Source organism: Mauremys reevesii, linkage group 5, assembly GCF_016161935.1.
Source record: "Mauremys reevesii isolate NIE-2019 linkage group 5, ASM1616193v1, whole genome shotgun sequence".
NCBI lineage: Eukaryota > Metazoa > Chordata > Testudines > Geoemydidae > Mauremys > Mauremys reevesii.
The window spans coordinates 102,914,253-102,936,683 of NC_052627.1; the positions used below are offsets into that span (position 1 = coordinate 102,914,253).

The 22,431-nt window shown below is 38.3% G+C and overlaps 1 long non-coding RNA gene across 1 annotated transcript; it reads left to right on the forward strand.

The window, feature by feature from the left end:
• Positions 1 to 2,898: 2,898 nt before the first annotated feature.
• Positions 2,899 to 7,709, forward strand: LOC120405758. The gene is made up of 4 exons (XR_005598829.1): positions 2,899 to 3,089; positions 4,079 to 4,320; positions 5,490 to 5,548; positions 7,130 to 7,709. It is a non-coding gene; the product is annotated as an uncharacterized LOC120405758 (long non-coding RNA).
• Positions 7,710 to 22,431: the final 14,722 nt, after the last annotated feature.

Here is a 22,431-nt window from a genome sequence, read left to right on the forward strand (position 1 = left end):
AATAATATTAATGCTAGAAGTAAATCTAAAACTATCCTGTTTTTATTGGACATTGGGGCCAGTGCCCTCCCTTGTCTCACCTACTAATGGAATTAGGTAATCAGCTGAATAGGTCTGAGGAAAATAAGAATTATTACTAAATGGCATGGATATTAAATGTGTGCTATATCAGAAATCATTATTTTTCAACAATATAACTGTCAAATATTATTGTAACATTCATGTTATTTTAACTTGCCATTTTATTACTCCTAAATGTAAAATGTTTGCAATAAATTAACAAAAGTATAAATGAAAAGAGATTTTTAAAATATTTTTTTGAATTGATTTGTGTTCAGTAAATACTGGCTCCTGAGCATTACCGATCTGGGAAAACATCTGAGCTCTTTTATATCAAGTTTCATTTATTTTGGTGATAATGGTAATTCTTGGAATCCTTCTGAAAAGACAAGGATTGTAAGTGAAGGAACTTTAAATCCATTGGCTGTTTGCTGTGCAGATTGAATCCAACTCACAGTCATAAAAAACAAAGCCAAAAATAAGTCATATCCTTACCACTCACCCACTCAAAGTGTCTGATTAATGATTGAGCTTACTAAAATGACAGCTATTTTCAAGGGACTATCCCAAGAATAGATTAGTTTAATCCATTATCTTTTCACTTCAGTTTAACTCAGATTCAAGTTATGAGTACAGTGAAAGATGTTTGGCGGCCTCAGATCAGTGTAAGCAGCTGGAGGTGAATGTCACAAATATGGCACCACCCTGGCTCATTCTGACAGACTTGCCACTCTGTGTGCCTATTAAACTATGCAGGGAACTTCAGCAATGAACACTTGTGACAGGTGAGAGAGTTGTAAGGACACTGTGTCTACATCTAAATCACACAGATGTAGGAATAAAACCAAAAGCAGAGGTATCTATTGTTTGATCTAAAGGAGTCTCTCCAATATCTGTAGTAATGATGATTTTGAACAACAGACAAGTTTAGGGAACTTCTATACCAATGGAGAAACTTGTGCTTATGCACATAGTAATACATGCATGGTTAAATAAATAATAATAATTATTAATAATTTTCTTTGTTTATAATTAGACTGGTCACAAGCACATACCCATTTAGAAACTTATCAATATTTCCCTAGCTGTGTTTAGTGTACTCCAAGTAATAGTTTGGATTTAGACAAGGGTAAAATGGGAGTTTTGCCATTGACTTTGATGTTGTCAGTATTTTACCGCAGAGGATTGAAAACCTTGTCCTACGTGACCTTCAACACCTTGGCCTATTTGGAAAAATGTTTTCTGTTAATTTAAAAAAAATTAAGTTACATAGTATGTTATATTCACATGATGTAGTTTTCCATTACTGAATAATAGTGGAGATCAAGATCAGAATTTTACAAGCTGAAGAGCTCCAGTTTCCTAATAATAATTGTTTTTTATGTTGTCTGCCGGAAGGATAAGCAAGTTAAACCATTATATTTCATTCTACTTTTCCTTCATGCAGTTGAGCATCTGAAGGTAGTTACCCTGAGGACAATGCAACTCTATTACAGAAAGTCTGGTAAGATTAGAGCCCCTGTGGAAGCTTCATTAAGTAACCTCATAAATGTATTGAAAACCATAATGAAAGCTTTCACTTTTTCAATGTGTTTATTAACTAACTAGGAAAACATAAATACTGTTGATCTGAAAATCTTTGGGTACTGTAAATTCTTTTAAAGTAATTAACAGAAGGGTTTGTCTCTCCTAAGGGCAATTGCAATAGATTTATTTATTCACTTGTAATTTAACTTCAGTTATCCAGATGGTCTTAATGTACAATATTTCTGAACTGCTTTAACCTTTAGTATTTCAAAACCACACCTTAGTCTATTCAACATTCATATATTTAATATCTTTTTTGGTTAAGTGATCAGACAGTGCACATCAAAAAATTAGGGCTAGATCATGTTATTTGTACATTGTCTTTAATAAAGGTATTGCATGGGTGCCACTTGGACTGTACATTTTTGCACTTAGAAGCAATTTGTGACATTACAGATGCAACCTATCTCCCCTGGGCAGCAAGCCAACACCCAGGAGATCCTTATATCTGCCTCCAAACAAGATCAAATTTAACTAGAGTCAGTTATTCAGCCATGTTGCCTGGACATTACTGGGAATAAGATTCAGGCACAGAGGTTCAGCGCCTCACCTGGTTTAAACTGGTACAGCTGCAGTGACTTCAGTGGAGCTAAGCCTATATACACCACTTGAGGCACTGCTTAGTGAATATGGTGAGTGATGACTGCAGATGTTTATTAATTAGCCATGTACTATAAGAAAACAGGTTAATAAGCAATCAGCTAGGCAATCAAATGGTTCAGAGCAGTATAATTGTCTGAGAAGGGAGAAAAGCCTTAGCGGACCCCAGTTATGCCCTGAAATTAAGCCAAATACATTTATCCCTTTTCTTATGTTTTTAGCCATATCTGCCCTTACTGTGTGTGTATTTGTGTACTACATGATTAATTATTTCTATTATGATCCTGAGAAAAGATAGGCATGAAGGTAAATATCAGAGCAGAGTTCAACTACCAAGTATTGCATGCATTATGTGTAAGTGTTTCTTAGGATGGAACACTTTTGAAAAGTTCAGTAAGGGTTTGCAGAGATGAAGCAGATCAACAATCCTTGTGTGCACAGGACAGTTTATTTTGAGAATGTTTGAGTATTTTTCAGAGTGCTTAAAACTGCATGTACATTTTAATTCATGGGGGGAGGGGTTGGGAATAGAAGAGGAAATTAACCTTTGTGTGGTACACCACTATAAGGCTCAGGCACTACTTGTGTCTGATTAAAGCCCTAGTTTGAGGTCCATAAGGCCTAAATTGGCTAGGATCTAGCTACATGGGAGTTCACCTCCCTCTTCTTGCCACACTGAACAGTTACAAACAATGGAAGCGATCAGCTGAATTTAAAAGGGAGGGGACTTGTGGCAGAGAAACCTCAGATGCAGCACAAGCTTGCACCCTGCTTTGAAATAGCCCATGTCTTGTTGATGTAAAGGGCATGCTACAAGGCACTTCTGTTTCCACTGGTTGCTGGTAAGGATGGGTTTTGTGGGGAGATGGATCTGGTGAGGAGGAGAGTTTTCCTTTCTGCTGGCTGTTTAATTTCATTTGCTGCTGCAATTTATTGTAGAGATGTTGAAAGCCTTTTATAGGTGCCCATCATGAATGATTGTATTTTATTTATTCAAATAATTATGCACAACTATCTTTTCCAAGGTTTATCAGAAAAGTATAAATTTTAGGAAGATATATATGAGTCTTTGGTGCATGAATTGATTAGGCCTAATGGTTTTATTATTTGAGTTTCCATCTAACTTTACATTGGTTCGTCTTATTTTCTTTATAAAATGCATTTTTTTTTAAATCTTAATATCCCACTCGATATATTCTAGGCACAAGTACAATAAAACAATCTAGCTAAATAAATAAATTGTAAAAATGGAATGTTAATAATCTGAATACAGTTTGAAAGTGCAAGGACTCCCTCACCTCCAAAAACATCCTATGGGTTTAAAGCACCATATGTGGCTCACCATTTTGTGCAGGAGCAGGAGACTATAAAGAAAAGTATTTTCCTGTTTGAAGATTTCAAAGAACCATTCTCAGAGGAAAGGGAGGAGGTATCTGATGATGGTGATCTTGCCTCTTTCATGTTTTAAAAAGACTAAAGGAAAGTTCCTCTTTCATCAGCCTAAGGAAGAAAAGAAGTGGCTTTCCCAAATTTAAATATTTAAAGAACCCCTTATCAAACTCAGAGGGGAAAAAAAAAGGTTTGAGCAGTTTCTTTGTGGACCTAAATTCTTAAGGATATAGGAAGAAATACAGTGATATTTATGTCTGATCATATATTTTGTTTTCTATAATGTATCAAGGGGATGTGGGTATCCTTTTATAGACTTTGCATTATCTCACCTTTACATACTTTCAGCATAGATTCTGCATGGTTATGGTATGACTTGAGTTTCAAGGTCAAAGCTCTTTCTTTACTTTTACTTCCTGTTATTGTTTATCACTCTTTTTAGAATTTAGAAAACCCAGGAGCTAGCTTCATCACACATCTCTGCCAATATACGTTAGTGCTGAGCTGGAATGCCCCTTTTATTCTGCTAATGGGCCCCTCCTGAGCTGAGACCACACATCACACTGAACCGAGTAATTATTCTTCTGATGTACCCAAATGTTCACTGAAATGAGATGGAGATGGCTGAGCTCATTTCACTTGTGATCTAAACCATGTTTGAACTCAGATCTACGGCGGTGAAAAGTAAGTGCATTATCTCAGTGCTCCACCAAGCTTTTTTTTGATCATGTACACAGTGAGTCTGTTTGTGGTTAAGAAAAGAAGGCTCTTGTTTTAACATAAATGCTGCAAACATTTGCTTGTTGGAAAGAAATGCAGTTTATTAAAGTAAATACAGAGGCCCACACTCTCTTGCTCCTTTATCATCATTTACTTGTATTGCAATAATACTCAAAGGACCCAGATAGGATTTGGTCCCTGTTCCACTAAGGATTATACCAACACATGGGAGGACACAAGCATATTAACTAGTACATATGCTAGCTGATAGCCATATCTACCTGAAAAACGGACTGTTATCAACTCTGTCTGTGCTATGCTTACTTCCTTTTAGGAAGCTGGGAATCTTTAGGCTCCTCAGCTGGCGCAGCTGAGAAAGGGAAGACCAAGCCATGTTTTTCTTCCCCAAATTTTAGGATTAACGAGGGGCTAGTCAAATCTGCTGCAATTTACAGCAGCCTGGCTCCCAACAGTTCCAAAAGGCCATTCTGGCAGCTTGAGACTTGCTGGAGTCTAAGATCCTCCTCCTTTCCTCCAAGAACAGCCCTGATGCTAGGGTGAAAATGAGTAAGCCTCAGTTTTCTGGTTTCTGTGGCAGCTGGAGTGGTGCAAAACAGCTGGAGCAGAACTGATAGTTGCAACATCATTTAGGTTTATTATTGTAATGAAAAAGAGCAACCTGTGATCCATAAGAATGATTAATCCTAATAATTGATCCCTTGTTCAACAAGAGATAGACTTCCATTCCCAAGTAAATCTGTTTTTGATTTTTGATTATTAGTAACATTGAAATGATATAATTTTATTGGATGTTAGAAAACAATAACATGGACAGAAAGCTCATAATATAATAAGACATTTTATTTCTAGTGCTTGTTTAAAAGTTGTGGCAGTCCAGTATTGGTCTACTAAATAAATAATAATTTTGCAAAATCAATGAGAGTTGAAAGTCCCCAGTATCTTGTAGGAGATTCTCAGCAACTTCCAAGATCAGACCCATTCATAGAGATTAAGACCAGAAGGGAGTATTAAATCATCTAGTCTGACCTCATGTATATCACAGGCCATTAAATTTCATCCATTTACCCCTGTATTGAGCCCCAACGCTTGTTTGACTAAAATCTCTCTCCCAGAAAGGAATCCAGTCTTGACCTGAAGCTATCAAGAGATGGGGAATGCAGCACTTCTCATGGTAATTTGTTCCAATGGTTAATCACTGTCACTATTTAAAAAAAAAAAGTCCTAATTTCTAAATTGAATTTGTCTGGCTTCAGCTTCCAGCCATTAATTCTTGTTATGCCTTCCTCTGTGGGACTGGAGAGCCCTTTAGTACCTGATATTTTCTCTCCATGAGGTACTTAGGCATTATTACCAAGTCACCTCTCAAACTTATTTCTGATAATATAAACACATTGAGCTCTTTACGTCTCTCATTGGAAGGCATTTTCTCCAGCCCTTGAATCTTTTATTTTATTTTAGGCTCTTTCCTGCACCCTCTCTAATTTTTCAACATCTATTTTAAAATGAGGACAGCAGAACTGAGCACAGTATTGGTCTCACCAAAGCCATGTAAATCTTTGGAAAGTTCAGTGTGCTCATGGTAGGAAGCAGGGGGCGTAAAATCAAAGGCTTCATTCATATTAAGGACTATAAGGCCCTAATCCAGAAAATGTTTAAAGGTAAAATCACCTTTCTTCTCCACGCTTTCTACCCATTTTTGACACAGCGGCTCACTGGGAGTTCATGTTCAGTTGGTTGTGCACTATAACCCCTAAATCCTTTTCAGAGTCACTGCTTTTCAGGATACAGTCCTCATTCTGTAGGTATGCCCTGCATTTCTTGTTCCTGGATTGTAACTTTGCATTTGGCTGTACTAAAAAAGTATTTTAGTTGAATAGGCTCAACTTGGCAAGTGATCCACATTGCTCTATATGACTGTCCTGTACTCATCATTGGCTATTTCACCAAACTTTGCATCATGCACAAATTTCATCAGCAGTGATTTTATATTTATTTTCAGATCATGGGTGAAAATGTTGAATCTCATTGGTCCTGTACTGATACCTGCAGAACCCCCCTTAACACACCGTCATTCAATGGTGACTTCTGATTGGCAAGCCTGATTGAAACCTTATCCTGATTATAATGTGTTACTTTTCTTGTAAAATCAGCTACTAGGTATATGCTCATTCTCTGATGCATCGTATTTGAACTGAGCACTTATGAACAGATTTTCAAAGGTGGTTAAAGATGCAGATAGCACTTAGTGTGATTTTTTTCCCCCCAGAGGCATCTAAGCAGGTTATTTCCATTGCAATTTGACTCCTGCATCCCAGCATTGGAATACTTCCATTGAAATCTGACTCTCAGGCCCCAATCCTGAAAACACATATGTACTGAAGTCAATGAGAATACTCACAGTTCTTAAAGTTACACATGTGCCTAAATGTTTGCAAGATCCAGCGCTTGTAGTATAGGTGCTTGAACTAGTGGTGCTAGCAGTGCTGCAGCACTCCCTGGCTTGAAGTGATTTCCATCATATACAGGGTTTACAGTTTGGTTCAATGGCTCTCGGCACCCCCACTAAAAATGGTTCCAGTACCCCTGCCTTGTAGCCCTGAATGTGAATGAAGCTTTTGACTCAACCCTACTAACTTCTTCAACAAACACACAACTTTCCAACTTAAATTTCATGTCCTTTGCAACTATTAGACAGGTACAGCATAACAATTTTTGAGAATACTTTTCCAATATTTCATTATGACTTCCTCAGGAAATTGGAGTCATGAGTTCTGTACACAGAGCAAGTCTACAGGAGTGAGCGTCAAGAGACTGCGGTAACAAGTCTAAGATATGGAGGGGAAAAAAAATAGTGAATGCAGTTCTGGCCTTTCTGTTACAATGTGAAGAAAAGACAGAATGTTGCATGTAAGCCCGTGGTGATGATACTACATTATGTGGTGAGGCGAATGTTGTCAATGGAAGTCTATAGAAAATGACCCTGCAACATAAAGTAAAAGGAAATCACTGTCAGTGCAAGTCTATAGAAATGACTATGATCTGAGAAAAGGCAAAACATTGTCAATGCAGCTGTGATTGGTTTTGCAATGTAAGGAAATGCAACATGATATCAATGCAATGCAAAACAAGTTGTGAAGATAGACAAACTGAAGAGTGAATCTGTTATGTGAATAATTAAATTGATTCCCATACTAAACATTATTTTACTCATACTTTGTCCTTCTAGTTTATAGTAATCATTCATGTTAAGTCTGTCTTTATATTACTACTTCAATTGCTCCACTCAACAGCAATGCCCATATATTGAAGACTTAAGTTACCTCACATTTATCACTATGATGAATTCACCAGTTTTGCTTGCTTTAAATTTGCACAAAAAAAATTTAATTACTAATTTTCTTTCTTTCTAGAGCAAATATGTAGTTTCCTAAAGAAAACCTTTGTTTTTAGTCTAGTAATAATAAAAGAAATTTCTAGAACTTAAAAAAAAAATACTAAATGATCCAATGATAAAACACTCAAAAGCAAGGGTTCTGAATGAAGGATACCAGTGCAACTTCATTGAATCCCGTTTGGCACCGACCTGGTTGCTGGATCAGACTCTAGCAATACTGGACAATGTATAGTCCTGCCTCTTTAAAAATCTTCCTGCCCTGCCATGTGAATTCCATTACATAAAATTGGATGTCCAATGCATGAAGGAAGAGGACATTGGTACCAATCTTCAAGCATAAAGGAGATGTGTAAGAATGTAGTAATTACTGTTCCATCACATTAATGAGTCAGACAATGAAATGGCTGGAAAAAATGATCATGAAAAGACTTTGAGAGAAGCTGGATCATCAAGTAAGTGACAATAGTTCAGGCGTATGCCAGGAAGGTAAATAATGAATGCCGTGTTTGTAGCACAAATATTGCAGAAGTAGTACAGGGAGAAACACAAGGAATTGAATTTGGGGTTTGGTGATTTTAGACGGAGCTTATGACAGAGTTCCAAAAGAATTGTTATGTTGTGGCCCGCTGCTGTGCAATCTACTGGTGCCATGTGTTCAAGCTATCATGGACACGTACAAGGATAGGACAGCAGTAATGAGAAGCACTATGGCTACAATTATTCATTCACTGTGAGTGTAGGCCTACAACAAGGATCAGCCTTATGCCCATTCCAAGTTGTGATTGTAATGGACCCCTTAATGCAGGAGATTAGGGGAGTGGCTCCATGCAGCATGCTTTTTGGTGATGACATTACGTTGAGCCATGAAGATGAATACAAACCGGAAAAGGATCTTGAAGTCAGCTGACAATGACAGAATACATGAGATGTTACTGAGAGGGACAATGAGAAGCAAATAAAACTAACTGATATAGAGTTAGTCTACTCACAAATTTAAATACCTTGGTTCAGTGTTGAGCCATGATGAGAAAGTGGATGCAGATCTTAGGAGCCACATGAAATTGCTTGGCATAAATGAAGGGCATTGACAGGAATTCTCTAAGATAAGAATATGCTAAGTAAACTAAAGAGCATCACGGAAAAGCTGAGGTGGCTGGATTATGTGAGATGACAAAACATGGGACATATTGGCCAGAGAGTACCTGAACTAGTAGTCATGAGACAGAGAGCACGAGTAAGGAGGACATGACCTCCAAACAAGGACATGAGGGCATGAAGGAGGTTACTGTTAGCTTGGGAGATGCTCTTGACAAGAACAATTGAAGCTGCCAACCATAATTAATGGGACAAGGTGAAGGCAAAGAAGACCATTGGATTCCTGGGAGATTAAATGAAATGAGAAGAACATAGGGACACAAAACAGGAAAGGACCTCCTGGGTCATCATGTCCAGTCCCCTTCTGTTGCAGGCAACTCAGTCAAATAATATATTTCATTAATGTATCGTGTTCCATGTTAAGGCATGTGACACTGCCATGCAAAGGGGGGCACGAATAGCTTTGCACATCAAAAATGGTGTGCTCTAACTCCCCCATGTCGATGCTGCAGGTGCAAACTGTAAAGATACTGAGTTTGCACTAATCTTGTCATCTTTGAAGAGGGCATGAACTTTTTAAGTTTGCATCTGCAGCATTCATTTGTTTGTGAATGTGAGCAAAAGATAGCTCTATACTTCCCTCTCCCCTGCACACAACTTTTGACAGCAAAACACAGATTTCCAAAGCACTCACCCAGGACTTTGAACATTTAAATTATCGTTTTTAATTTTAAAAAATATTTTGGGTTATTTCAAAAGAGATGAAAAATGCAGCACTGCGACTGCTGCAGATCAACTTTGCCAGACCTTGGCAGTCATCAGAAAGGGTAATCTTTATTAAAATAGGGTTGGTTTTTTTTATTTCTTTTGAAAGACTAGCTCTTTTTAGTCTCCACTTTTATTTAAGATGTGCATATCACTTCCCTTTTAATACATCTAACCTTTGCTTTTCCGTTAGAAATGTATACTGTTTCATAAGTTCATTAGTTATGTTTCACATTCAGTTTAGGAGAAAGGCAAAGGTGTCAGAAGTTTCTAATTTTCAAAAACGTATGCACATTTCCTCACCTGAACTCAAAACGTTGTCCAAGTTCAGGTTAGTTCAAATAAATCTACTCCCTGGATAGTAACTGAATTCCCTCTTCTTTCCTGCATGACCTAGATTCAAGGTGTAAACCTTCTTGAATGCTTATATTCTTTTGTACTCTAACTCCCCAAGATAGTTGTTTCCAGTTGGATCACTCAACCATTTTTCAAAGGTCCGCATTTTGATGGGCACATTCCTGCTTCTACTGAAGTCAGTGGTAACAGGATTATGTCCTATAACACATATAGTGTGTTAGTTTATTATTCTGATTAAAAATCAATGTATAATTTTAGAAATTGAGATTTGGTAGTTTTTTTCATTATCCTTAAATTAGAAGCATGTCTTTATTCAATAGATGGATGAGAGCCAGAAGCTCTGAGTGTAGTTCCATTGGAAAGAATAGGAAACAGTGATAAAACTTCCAGACCAAAAAGTAAAGATATCTTTGGTCTGGAACATGATTGTGCAATATATGGTACACTGTACTAGTATATCAAATGCTAAATGTTGTTAACAGGCATGTCACAGGCTACATTGTTTAGGGAAGGAACTAAAATTGCTGTGACTCACCTTTTAACCTGGAATATAGCTGGTCTTCTGTTCCATAGCCTTCAAGAAGGGAATGAAATATAATAGATGGTCCAGGTCACTTATTTTATTTGGCACAAAAGATAACCTCCATAATTACTATAGTCCTATGAAGAAAAGAAGCTCTTCTAGAAAGTGAAAGGTTCCTGTAAATGCCCCTTCAAAGAGGAAGATCCATAATTACACATAATTACAAATCATGATTTCCTTACTCATGCCCATAGTCCCATTGTTGTCAATTGGTCTACTCAAAAGAGTTAGGAAATCACAGTTTGTCCCATTCAATAAAATGAACTATACTGAAAGACTCTGATTTAGTGAGGATTGGATTAGGTATGGGGCTCCCAAACTTGATTCACGGCTTGTTCAGGATAATCCGCTAGTGGGCCGCGAGATGCTTTGTTTAACTGAGCATCCGCAGGTACGGCCATTCACAGCTCCCAGTGGCTGTGGTTCACCGTTCCCGGCCAATGGGAGCTGAGGGAAATGGCGTGGGCTGGACCACCACTTCCCGCAGCTCCCATTGGCTGGGAACGGTGAACCGTGGCCACTGGGAGCTGCGAGCGGCTGTACCTGCAGACACTCAGGTAAACAAAGCATCTCGCAGCATGCCAGGGGCTTACCCTGAACAAGCCGCGAACCAAGTTTGGGAACCCCTGGATTAGATGTATGAAAAATAAAGAATGCAGTATGACATGATATAGATGCATGTATACATTTTGGACTTCACTTGTGTAAAATAGTCCTTGATGAAAGCTGGAAAGTATTATTCTTGTTTCAGGCTCTCCTAACACACAGAGCTATTAAATCCTTAACATAAGATACTGGAGTAAATTCCACTGAAAATAAATAAAATTAGGCACTTCAATATTTTCTTTTTATTCATCATAACAAAGTCTTTCTGCCCAGGGCTCTGGTAGAATTACTAAATTAGATATATACCAAACTTGTGCTAAATACAACATGATTCTTACATGGTTTTTATTACATTCATAAATTAGGAAATACAAAGTTCTCATAGTATCCCATAAATGTAGTAACATAAAATTTTGTATTAAACCTGCTCTATTGATTTCACTGTATATTTCCACAGTTGCACAGCCAAACAATGTATACAATTCTGGTGCTCCACAGTGACACATCAACACAAAACCACACATCTATAAAGACTACTTGGTGATGCAAACAAGTATACAGCTAGTTTAGGTGGCTCCTACACCTGTCTGCCCCTAGTTCATGGTGTGAACCGCATGAAAGGGGTGGCAAAAGACTTTTTGTGAAGGGTAGGGAGGAGGTGTTGCTTGATCACACTGTGCTCCAGCTATCCTCATCTGGCAGACAATGTGGGGAAAATGTGATGTCTAGTGCAGGGTAGAGCAGCCCCAAGTGACAGGGGCTAGGCAGAGTGGCCCCTCGTGATACAGCCATGAAAAAGTCTAATACAATCCTAGTATGTATCAGGAGAGGTATTTCCATTAGAGACATGGAAGTGTTATTACTATTATATAAGGCACTGGTGAGACCTCATCTGGAATACTGTGTACAATTCTGGTCTCCCATGTTTAAGAAAGAAGAATTAAAAAAAGAACAGGTACAAAGAGCTGTTTGGATGAACAAAGGCCTAGAGAACCTACCTTAGGAAAGGAGACGTAAGGAGCTTGGTTTGTTTAGCCTAAGCAAGTGAAGGATGAAGAGGGATATGATTGCTCTCCATAAATACATCAGTGGGATAAAAACCAGGGAGGGAGAGGAGTTATTTAAGTTAAAGCCCAATGTTGGCACAAAAACAAATGGATATAAACTGGCCATCAACAAGTTTAGGCTTGAAATTAGACGAAGGTTTCTGATGATCAGAGGAGTGAAGTTTTGCAACAGCAAAAAACCTAACTAATTTCAAAACTGTGCCTTATAAGTGTACAGAGCGGATGGTATGGTGAAATAGCTTATAATGGCATGTGACCCATCTGCAACTGCTAGTAGCAAATATCTCCAAAGGCCAGAGATGGACACTAGATGGGGAGGGCTCTGAGTTACTACAATGAATTATTTCCCTTGTGTCTAGCTGGTAGGTCTTGCCAACATGGTCAGGGTCTAACTCATTGCCATATTTGAGGTTGGGAAGGAATTTTCGCCAGGTCAGATTGGCAGAGACTCTGGGGTGGTTTTGCCTTCCTTTTCAGCATGGGGCAGAGGCTGATTTAAACTAGAATAAATAGTTCGTTCTTTGTAACTGTAAGTCTTTACATCATGATTTGAGGACTTTAATAACTGAGCTGGTGGTAAAGGGTCTTTTATAGGAGTGGGTAGATGAGGTTCTGTGGCCTGAGATGTGCAGGAGGTCAGACTAGATGTTCAGGATAGTGTCTTCTGGCCTTAAAGTCTATGAGAATCAGGGAGCCTTATCTAATTTCCTCACAACCCCTCCCACACATAGGCTTATTGCTGCACCAAGCAGAAACTTAGCTCAGTAGAGAGTCAGTCCCAATAAGTATGTTTTTATATTATTTGTCCTATAAATACCATAATTATTTATTTAGTGGAAATGTCATACTGTGCAAAAATGACTTTTCAATTTCTTTAACCACTTTTTACATACTCTCCTCACAAGTTAAACTGGAAACTAGTCCTCAGTAAGGCTAGCCATATTAAAAAGTCCAGGCCGTTTTTAGTTGTGTTTGCAAAAAGTCATCATGTCACTCAAAGTGTGGTGAATTGACTTTTCTCAAATGTTTTAAAAATAAGAATATCACCCTCGGTGTGAAAAGAAGAGTTTTTCAGGAAGTTCTGAGTGTGTGTTAGCAAGACATTATAATCTGTGTCTCAGTTTAACCTTAAATTTAGCTTCGGCTGGTAGCGGAAATCTATGAGAGACACAGGGTGGGTAAGGTAATATATTTTATTGGACCAACTTCTGTTGGTGGAAGGTACAAGCTTTCTAGCTAAACAGAGTTTTCCTCCAGATGTGGGGAAGGAAGTAGACTATCTGAGCTAAATACAGGCTGGGACAGATGGTTAAGCTGTGTTTTGGGTGGATTTCCGAGCATTGTGCATTATCTTGTATGTATTTCAAGCAGATGGTGATTCCATCATGATGTGAGGGATGTTGGTGTATAGGGAGGTGACATCCATGGTGGCAGGATGATGTTCTGGGGGAGGTTATGGAATGAGTGACTGGGGATGGCTCACTTGATGATTGCCTGTTCTGTTAATTCCCTCTGGGGCACCTGGCACTGTCAACTGTCAAAGGCAGGATACTGGGCTAGATGAACCTTTGGTTTGACCCAGTAGGGCCATTCTTATGTTCTTGTATTGCAGTGTTTCTAGAGGAAGTTGGTAGTGTCTTGGAGGGAAGCTGGACCTTTCTGTGATGAATGGTTTAAGAATGGTTTCTATAATAAATTGTGTAAGTATGTCTTCATCCATTTATAAGGTTATATGTTTATTTTTTCCTTCTGAGAATATAGACAGATAAATCCTATTAAGGCAATACTCTATACTCATCCAGAGAGCCCATACTAATAGTTATATAGTTTATTATTCTTTTATCCCTTTGCATATGTGTCAGTTAATAAAACTTTACTTACTAGGAGTCCAAAAGTTAATTCATAAATTCATTTAACAAGATTTGAAATAGAAACTTCAAAGAAGAATAAATTTTAGTACTGCATTTATTTCACAATTGTATTCATTTTTTTGATGGAACAAAATTAATTTAGTAGTCTTCTATAGTCTTTAGAATATAATCAAACCAGAAAATAGTCAGAGAATAATTGAGATGATAAAAACCTTCAAATAGTTAACTTCCTAGATTAATATGTTACTACAAATATTATGACTGTTGTGATTCATTAGTTAAAGATGGAAGATGATTTTATTTACATGCCCAATTTTTACCTTCTTCAGCCCCATATATAATATATATATATAAAACTTAAACTTAATATTTTTCATATTTACGGTTCATTAACCCTGCATAATCCCCTTTCCACTGCTCTTGTGTAAGGTGCTACAAAGGAATACCTCAGGATGTGCTAAAGGCATTAGGGGCCATTCCTGCTAGCATAAGTTAGTGTAGTCTTGAGACTGCTCTAACTTGTTCCTCGATTGAACCTGCCTTCATTTACATGTGTGATCAGAAGACCAGGAAAGGAGTAGTTGTTGAGGATGGAATCCATAATGTCTGCCATGGGGATATTTTAAAGTTTCTTAATTTTGAAATTAATTAGGTCATTTTCTGTTCTGGGACTTTAAAAAGTGTTGGTATTTCACTTTTCCAACACTGTTTAAACTTTTTATCTATATGTAACTGAAAAATGACACAAGCTAAAACATCTCAAGTTTTTATAGTTATCCTCAGTGAGAACTACCCAAGAAGAGTGGGTTGTTATGTTTTGTTTGTTGTTTTCCCAAGCAGGATTACAATTATTAGATATGTTCAAATTCTGTATTTGTTGTCACTTTGTTGTGAGAGAACTAATTAACGATTCACGCTTCCTTTCACCTAATTCAGACTTTTAAACTGGGCTTTTTAGTCCTTTCAGTTCAATGAAAGCTACAAGAGTTGTAAATCTGTCATGGTAGTTTTCCTAACGTCATGTTATTCATAGTAAATTTGAGGAAATAGTGGTTCCCCACTACCCAGCCAACTGCTCTGTCACTGCTTACTGCAGCCACCACTGTTCCTACCTTAATTGCTTGACTCTAGCAATCCATGTTATCAATCTTCCCCTACAGAAGATACTGCCATTCTCAGAGTTTTTACTGTACAACGCCCTGACATCCCTGTTCTCAGATTCATCAGCTCCCTCAATAGAGCCAATGAAAACAAGGCAGCATCCAATCCACATACTCAGACCCTCCACCCCTTCCTGCCTCATCTATCCATGAAGGTGGAATCTCTGAAAACAAAACAGGAATGTTGAGGGATGTCTGCCACCAGATACAATGAGCACCTTCTCATGAGTGAGTTCTCGGGGTGCTTTACAATATTATTATTTATTTATTATTAACAACAACAACCAAATGTACGTGAGCAATAAGCTTCAGTTCAGTCTGACATGCAATCTCATACTTAAGTCCATGACCCTTATTAAGAATAACCTTGCATATGTCTCACATAACTAATATTTTTTCTGGGGTTAAAATACCTCTAAAATATATCCATAATGTACACCTGTGTAACCCTTGTCATGTTTACCATTGATGGTTACCTTACCATTATTTCGCTCTGGAATTAGGAGGCTCATTTAGAGACAGTCCAACTAGGAATAGTGAAAAAAGGACAAAAACTGCTCCCAAAGCCTTCGGTGAGAGCACTGGTTTTGGCTCCAAGAAAAGCCCAGCTTTTAGAAAGGGGTCAACCAATGCATGGAAATGTCACCAGAGACCTCATAAAGTAATCAAAAGCCAGAGACTCTTCCCTCTAAAGTGTGTGGGGGGGGGATAAAAGGCAAAAAAGTAGCACTGAGGTTTTGGAGAGGCAAATGGTCATATTACTTGGCTTGTTGTTAATATTTTGTGTCCCCCTCAATCCATTTTTTTTGACCAGGTCTAATTACATCATCAAGTTTACATAGTCATTCCCAAATTAGAAACAGGATTTTTATCCTTCTGACACCACTCTTTTGTCTGCATTTGAATTCTGGGAAAGGTTCTGTCAGCCACAACATTGTCACTGTGTTGGTTTGCCTCAGAGTATTCTCAAAATAAAGGCAATCTTAAGCATATAACAGAATTGCAGCCCAGGCAGTCATTTTTCTTTAAAGCGTCCATATTGGGTGAATTAATGTTTATGAAAGGGAAGCTGGAACTGGCATAATCTAAAGCAAGGGAGAAGCAAGTGCTCCAAAGCCTCTCCACAGCTCTTGCTATTCATTTCACATCTGATCTATAATACCCAGGTTTGTGAGTTTCTCCATGAAAATCTGTGGGAGCTTTCTAAGACACTTTGAATCTCTGGTGTGAACAGCTCTTTGCAGTTCTATTCCTGACATCCACTCCCCCATCTCTCTCTATATATATGCTCCTTGAACCTACAAATCCCCAATCTACCTATTTTAAAGGACTCATGAATTCTATTTTATAGTCAGAGTGAATAAAAAAAAATGGGTTTAAAGTTAAAGCAATCTTTCTTTCTGTACACCACTGTCTGTACTGAATGTCAAATGATTTTAGGAGCTGTAGCAATTTTCATAGCTATTTATTATTTTGAATGCTTAAGTCTCTTATACTGTTGGCTACTATAACTCTTGTCAAAGAGTATTTAAGGTCATGTTATCATCCATGCTGAGCTCAAGATATGTGCACAAGGCATGAGAGCATGGGTGCTGGAACTATTTGTATAGTGGAGGTTCTGAGAGCGACTGACCCAAACTGTAAATCCTATATATAATGGAAACCACTTCAAGCCAGTGAGTGCAGCAGAACCCCTAGTTCCAGCACCTATGCATTAGAACAGCATTATTTCCATCCACCTTCTGTACAGAACTAGGCATTTACCTTCAGGACATTGCTGAATGTCATGGTCTTCACATATTCACTTAGAATAGTATGCCTTCCAATAAACTGAGGATTGTGAGGCATTTTTGAACAAAGAGTCTCTAACAATAAGCTTTTCTAATACTAAATGTGGGATGAACCTGGAGACTTGAAGTCAGTTGGACCTGTTATTCTTTTTCACTTTAAAAACCATTTAAACTATGACTTTCTTATAACTGTGAACTCTTTGGGTTTTTTTATTTTATTTTGTGAATGTTTGTGGACACACTGGAAATGTATTATTGTTAGAGTTAAAGCCCCTAAATCCCATTTCCCAGAGAGACTAGGGCTAAGACTATCTACTCTACCACTTATGTCGGCAAAACTTATATCACTATGGAGTGTGAAAAAACACCTCCCTGAGCGACATAAGTTATGCCAAAATAAGCTGTAGTGTAGATATAGACTTAGATACTTGGGATCCTGAGTCCCATTGACTTTGAATGAGACTTAGGCTCCTAAGTGCCTAAGAACCAGATTTTCAATGGTTTTGAAATCGGAATTAGTGATTTCAATAAGCAACTAGCCTGCTTAGGTTCTCTGGAAAATCTCATTAGCCACCTATCTGCCATTTTAGGCACCTAAAGTGGGTATTCACCCATGAAAGCTTATGCTTGAAAACATTTGTTAGTCTATAAGGTGTCACTGGACTCTTTGTTGCTTTTTACAGATCCAGACTAACACGGCTACCCCTCTGATACTTTAGGCACCTAAAAACCTTTGAAAATATCTTTGTCACTTTTGAAAAAGGGACTTATGCTTCTACATCACTTCGGTGTGTTTGAAAATTTTACCATGTAAAGGTTTATCATTTTACAGGTTGTGAATCAGGTTGATCCAAGACAAACACATTTGTCACTATTCTGTCTGATCCTATGCCTGAGTCGCACAGAAAGACATGAGAACTTGGGGGTGAGCTCTATCCACTCCCATAAGGTTGGAGCCAGCCTGTCTGGAGCATTTAGTGCAGGTCGGTAGGCTGTGTACTGGTGAGCTGCAGCAGTATGATCAAGGCAACTGGTACAATACCAAAACCAAACCTGCTCAGACAAACACCACAAAGTTGAGGATATATGACCAGTATTGGCCATATAACTGACCAGTATTCTGACCTAAGGGACAGAAATATGTCCCTTCCCTGTTATTCTTGACAAGAAGGTGGACGTTCTAATGAAGCTTCTCCAAACGATCAAAAACAATTAATGGTACAAATTCAAAGCGAATGAAGAGATCTGTCTTCTAACTAAACAGATCCCACTTTCTCAAATGGTCACTCAACCTTCTCTAAGGTTGTATAATCATCTGTTCCTGAGGCCTACCCATTTCCCTGAAAAAGTCATCTTTGACTTTGACCCAGTGGAAGCAGGATGGAAAAGAACCTCCAGAAGACCTCAAGCACAATGGCAAGGTGCTGTCAACAAACATTTGTCCATCGCAGGCAGCCTACCCCATAATGCACAAAAGCATCATGGAGGTATATAATGTATTTGATGGCCTGTATGCATTCCAAGCACAATAGCATGAGAACTAACCTAACCTAAAGGTCTATAAAACACCTTTTAATTTAATTTAAATCTCTGGTGTGAACAGCTCTTTGCAGTTCTATTCTTGACTCCCCCCAACCCCACCCCATTTCTCTCTCTATATATATATATGCTCCTTGAACCTACAAATCCCCAATCTACCTATTTTAAAGGACTCATTAATTCTATTTTATAGTCAAAGTGAATAAAAAAATAAAAATGATAAATATTAGTTTTCAAAAAAGGTGGAAAAAATAAGAAAAATATCAGCAGTTAGACCTGAAAAATAAAAGCATAACACTCACCTGGTACTCAAAAAGATGGCGGTGGCTTCTTGAACTCCCAAAAACATGAAGGATAGAGTGGCCATAAATGCCTCCAATACCCATCACATATTTCAGAGGATTGTGGGGGGAAAGCTAATGGAAGAACTGGGTACCTCAAAAGTACTTGCTCATTCTGAGTGGGAGACTAGAACTGCAAAACTTGAAACCCTGTGTCAGGTGATAATTCTTAGCCCGGACCTGCTCTCAAACATGTGAGATTCTAAGAGTGAAGACCTGAGAATGACTGACTAATTCCAGTGCCCTCAATGAGAAATGAGGTGCTAACTACCTCTCAGGATCAGGCCCTTAGTCCTGCCATTCTTAGAAGAAATAATGGGTAATTTCATTTATTGTTATAACATCAACAGTATTTGACAAACTTCATTGGCTTTTTTTTTTTACTTCAGATATTTTGGGCCAGATCCTGCCACCTTTACTCACTTTGCACCAATCTATTAAGGAATTAAGTACATGCTTCACTTTAAACACATGTATAGTCTTATTGACTATAGTCACATGTTTCAAATGAAGCATGAACTTTAGTGCTTTCCTGGGTCAGGATCTCTGAGTAGTACTGTACTTTATGCCATGAGAAGTCACACTGAAGCCTTTGAAGCCATTTAATGTTTAAAGTTAAGCTCGTACATATGCATTTGCAGGATTGGGGCCATAGATACTAGCTATTTGTGAAATATTTGGGGCTTCAATGGATTCCAGATAGTCGTGATATGTATATTGCATACTTATAACTAGTATGAAACTGAATTAAACTGAAATAACTGCTGGCAACTGTCTTCCACTTTTATTTTTTTATATTCAGCTACTATTTCCTGATCATCACAATATATACCCTTAAATTATAAGGAAGGTAATATCAAATCTAAAACAAATCTGAACAGTTCATTTTGCATTTCTACATATTTTCCAGTCAATATAGTAGGTGCAGAAGGCAAGGTTCACCAGCATCATTGTCTACTAAAGGTCAACATAAAATTCAGAAAAGCAGCAAAAAGAGTCCTGTGGCACCTTATAGACTAACAGATGTATTGGAGCATGAGCTTTTGTGGGTGAGTACCCACATGCATCCGACAAAGTGGGTACTCACCCACGAAAGCTCATGCTCCAATACGTCTGTTAGTCTATAAGGTGCCACAGGACTCTCTTTGCTGCTTTTCTGAATTTTATGTTGACCTTTAATAGACAATGATGCTGGTGAACCTTGCCTTCTGCACCTACTATATTGACTGGAAAATATGTAGAAATGCAAAATGAACTGTTCAGATTTGTTTTAAATTGTCTGTTAGTCTATAAGGTGCTACAGGACTCTTTGCTGCTTTTACAGATCCAGACTAACACGGCTATCCCTCTGATACATAAAATCCAGACAATATGTAGCATGCTATTTTGTAAAGCAGATTCCTTTTAAATATGGATAATTTTAAACATATTTGATTTCCCCCTATAATTTCTATTAGTTGCTACATACATTTGTTTCAATGTCACCCTTTATTTGTCACACATTTCAGGTATTTTATTTATCAATAACATGGAGACAAACAAATATCTTACCAGATAAGCAGAAAGAAAACTAGAACCAAATTTGCAAGGACTCTTATAGGACTTTAAACAAATGCAGGTATTTTAAAATGTCGCCCTTATACTCTTGGGCTCAGCCCTTTAAACCCCTTTAATCACAACAGACATTACAGCCCCCAGCAGAAATTAGAGCAGTCTTTAATGGTTGCAGGTAGTGCAACCTGTCCCAAGCTCCCGAAGGTGCTGAGGCTGCAGAGTGCACAAGAGGAAGCTGTGCCTGTTTTCCTGTGTGTTTGCATGGCATGTAGGTCATTGAGGCCCCATCCCTCACTTGTAAGATTACCAACCCGGGAGCTGAAAGGAATGTTATCAATGAACACTATTTTTTACCCCCAAATATTCAGTGAATTAAAAAAAAAATCTATTGAGATAATGAAAAGAATTGTTGTTTTATACGTTGCATTATGGGAACATGCAAAGCCCCCAGTCAGGGACTGGGCCTGATTTTTCTAGGCTGCAGAAACAGACAGGAAGACTGGGATTGCTCCTTCCATGTGACATTCCCCTTCCCAACCTGCTAGCACACCAGGAAGCTTAGGGGAGATTGTATGTCAGGGAAAATCCCTTCTCAACCTACCCTTGGGCCTGTTTGGCTCCACCTCGTTCCTAGTGCAGGAGTGGGTCTTTAATTGCAACATTTAGTCCTACCTGTTCCTGTTTTGTGTGGACTTCTTAGGAAGCTTCTAGCCCAAGCTCCTGCAGGAACTCTCAGAAGTAACATTTTTCTGCTCTGTTACAGCAGTTCTTATAAACTGTGAATGTATGTTTCCAGGAAAGCATACTGTGAGGTAGTTTACACTAACTAATCACTACAACTATCACTGATTTATCTTATGCTGCTGGAACACATTGTCATTTGATTAGTTTTCTAAAGGCTAGATGGACGTCTGCATACAAGTAACTTTTCTGAAAATGAAAGATGCTTATGAAATGTTTTAGTTATAATAAGAGCATCTGGAGTCAGAGGCAGTAAAAGACTTGGCCTCACCATTTAGTCAATGCCAATATGTCTCTAAATAAATGAATGAATAAATAAAAATGACTCTAGACTTACACAGGTGTAACTGAGAGCAGAATTTGGCCCTGAGATATTTTCCTCCAATGATTAGCTGAGAGAGGAACCAGTGGTGGAATGAGGCATATAGAGGGCAGTGATAAACAAATAGGCAGTTTGCTTTAATGTGAGAACTGAATGGGTAAATATGACTGAGACATTTTATGTTAACATTTTTCATAGAACAGGGAGTTTGGAACAGAAACTGAGAGAACACTAATTTGAACTGTTTCTGAGTTCATCTGTGCTTCAGTCCATTAAACTGGAGTGTCTGTGCTGTGAACTGAGGTGTGAACTGAGATAATTATACTAATTGTGCAAACTGGGAAAGCTGAGTATAGAGGGAGCAGCTGACTGATTTGTAGAGTGTATATAAGAAGCCAGATAGTGCTTTTCCCAGCCTGGAGGATACCACATCCTATTCCAGGGATTGAGGTATAGACAGAGGGACAAAGAAAGCTGCATTTATCCTGCCTTCTGATACAATTGTACTTCTTGTGAATTAAGCCTCAGGAGGCACTTTGAAAGCCTCCTGCATTTCCTGCCCACAATGCAGATGTTCACAGTAGCTGCTCACATATGTAGAGTTAGGAGCTCTGTCATTAGCTTGTCCTGTCAAATTTCTCTTATTTGCTCGCAGTGCATTCTGCTAAGCTACAAGGATGCATATGGTCCACAGAGCCTCCAGTGACCATCCTCCCCAAGCACTACATACCCACAGGTTAGGAAATCAGCAGGGGCAGGAAGACAGCTTGAGAGATATGGAAGGATGGAGATCAGAGGGGAGAGAGACATGAAAAGGAAAAAAAATACCACAGGAGGGAAAAACAAGATGAGATGATGGGGATAGGACA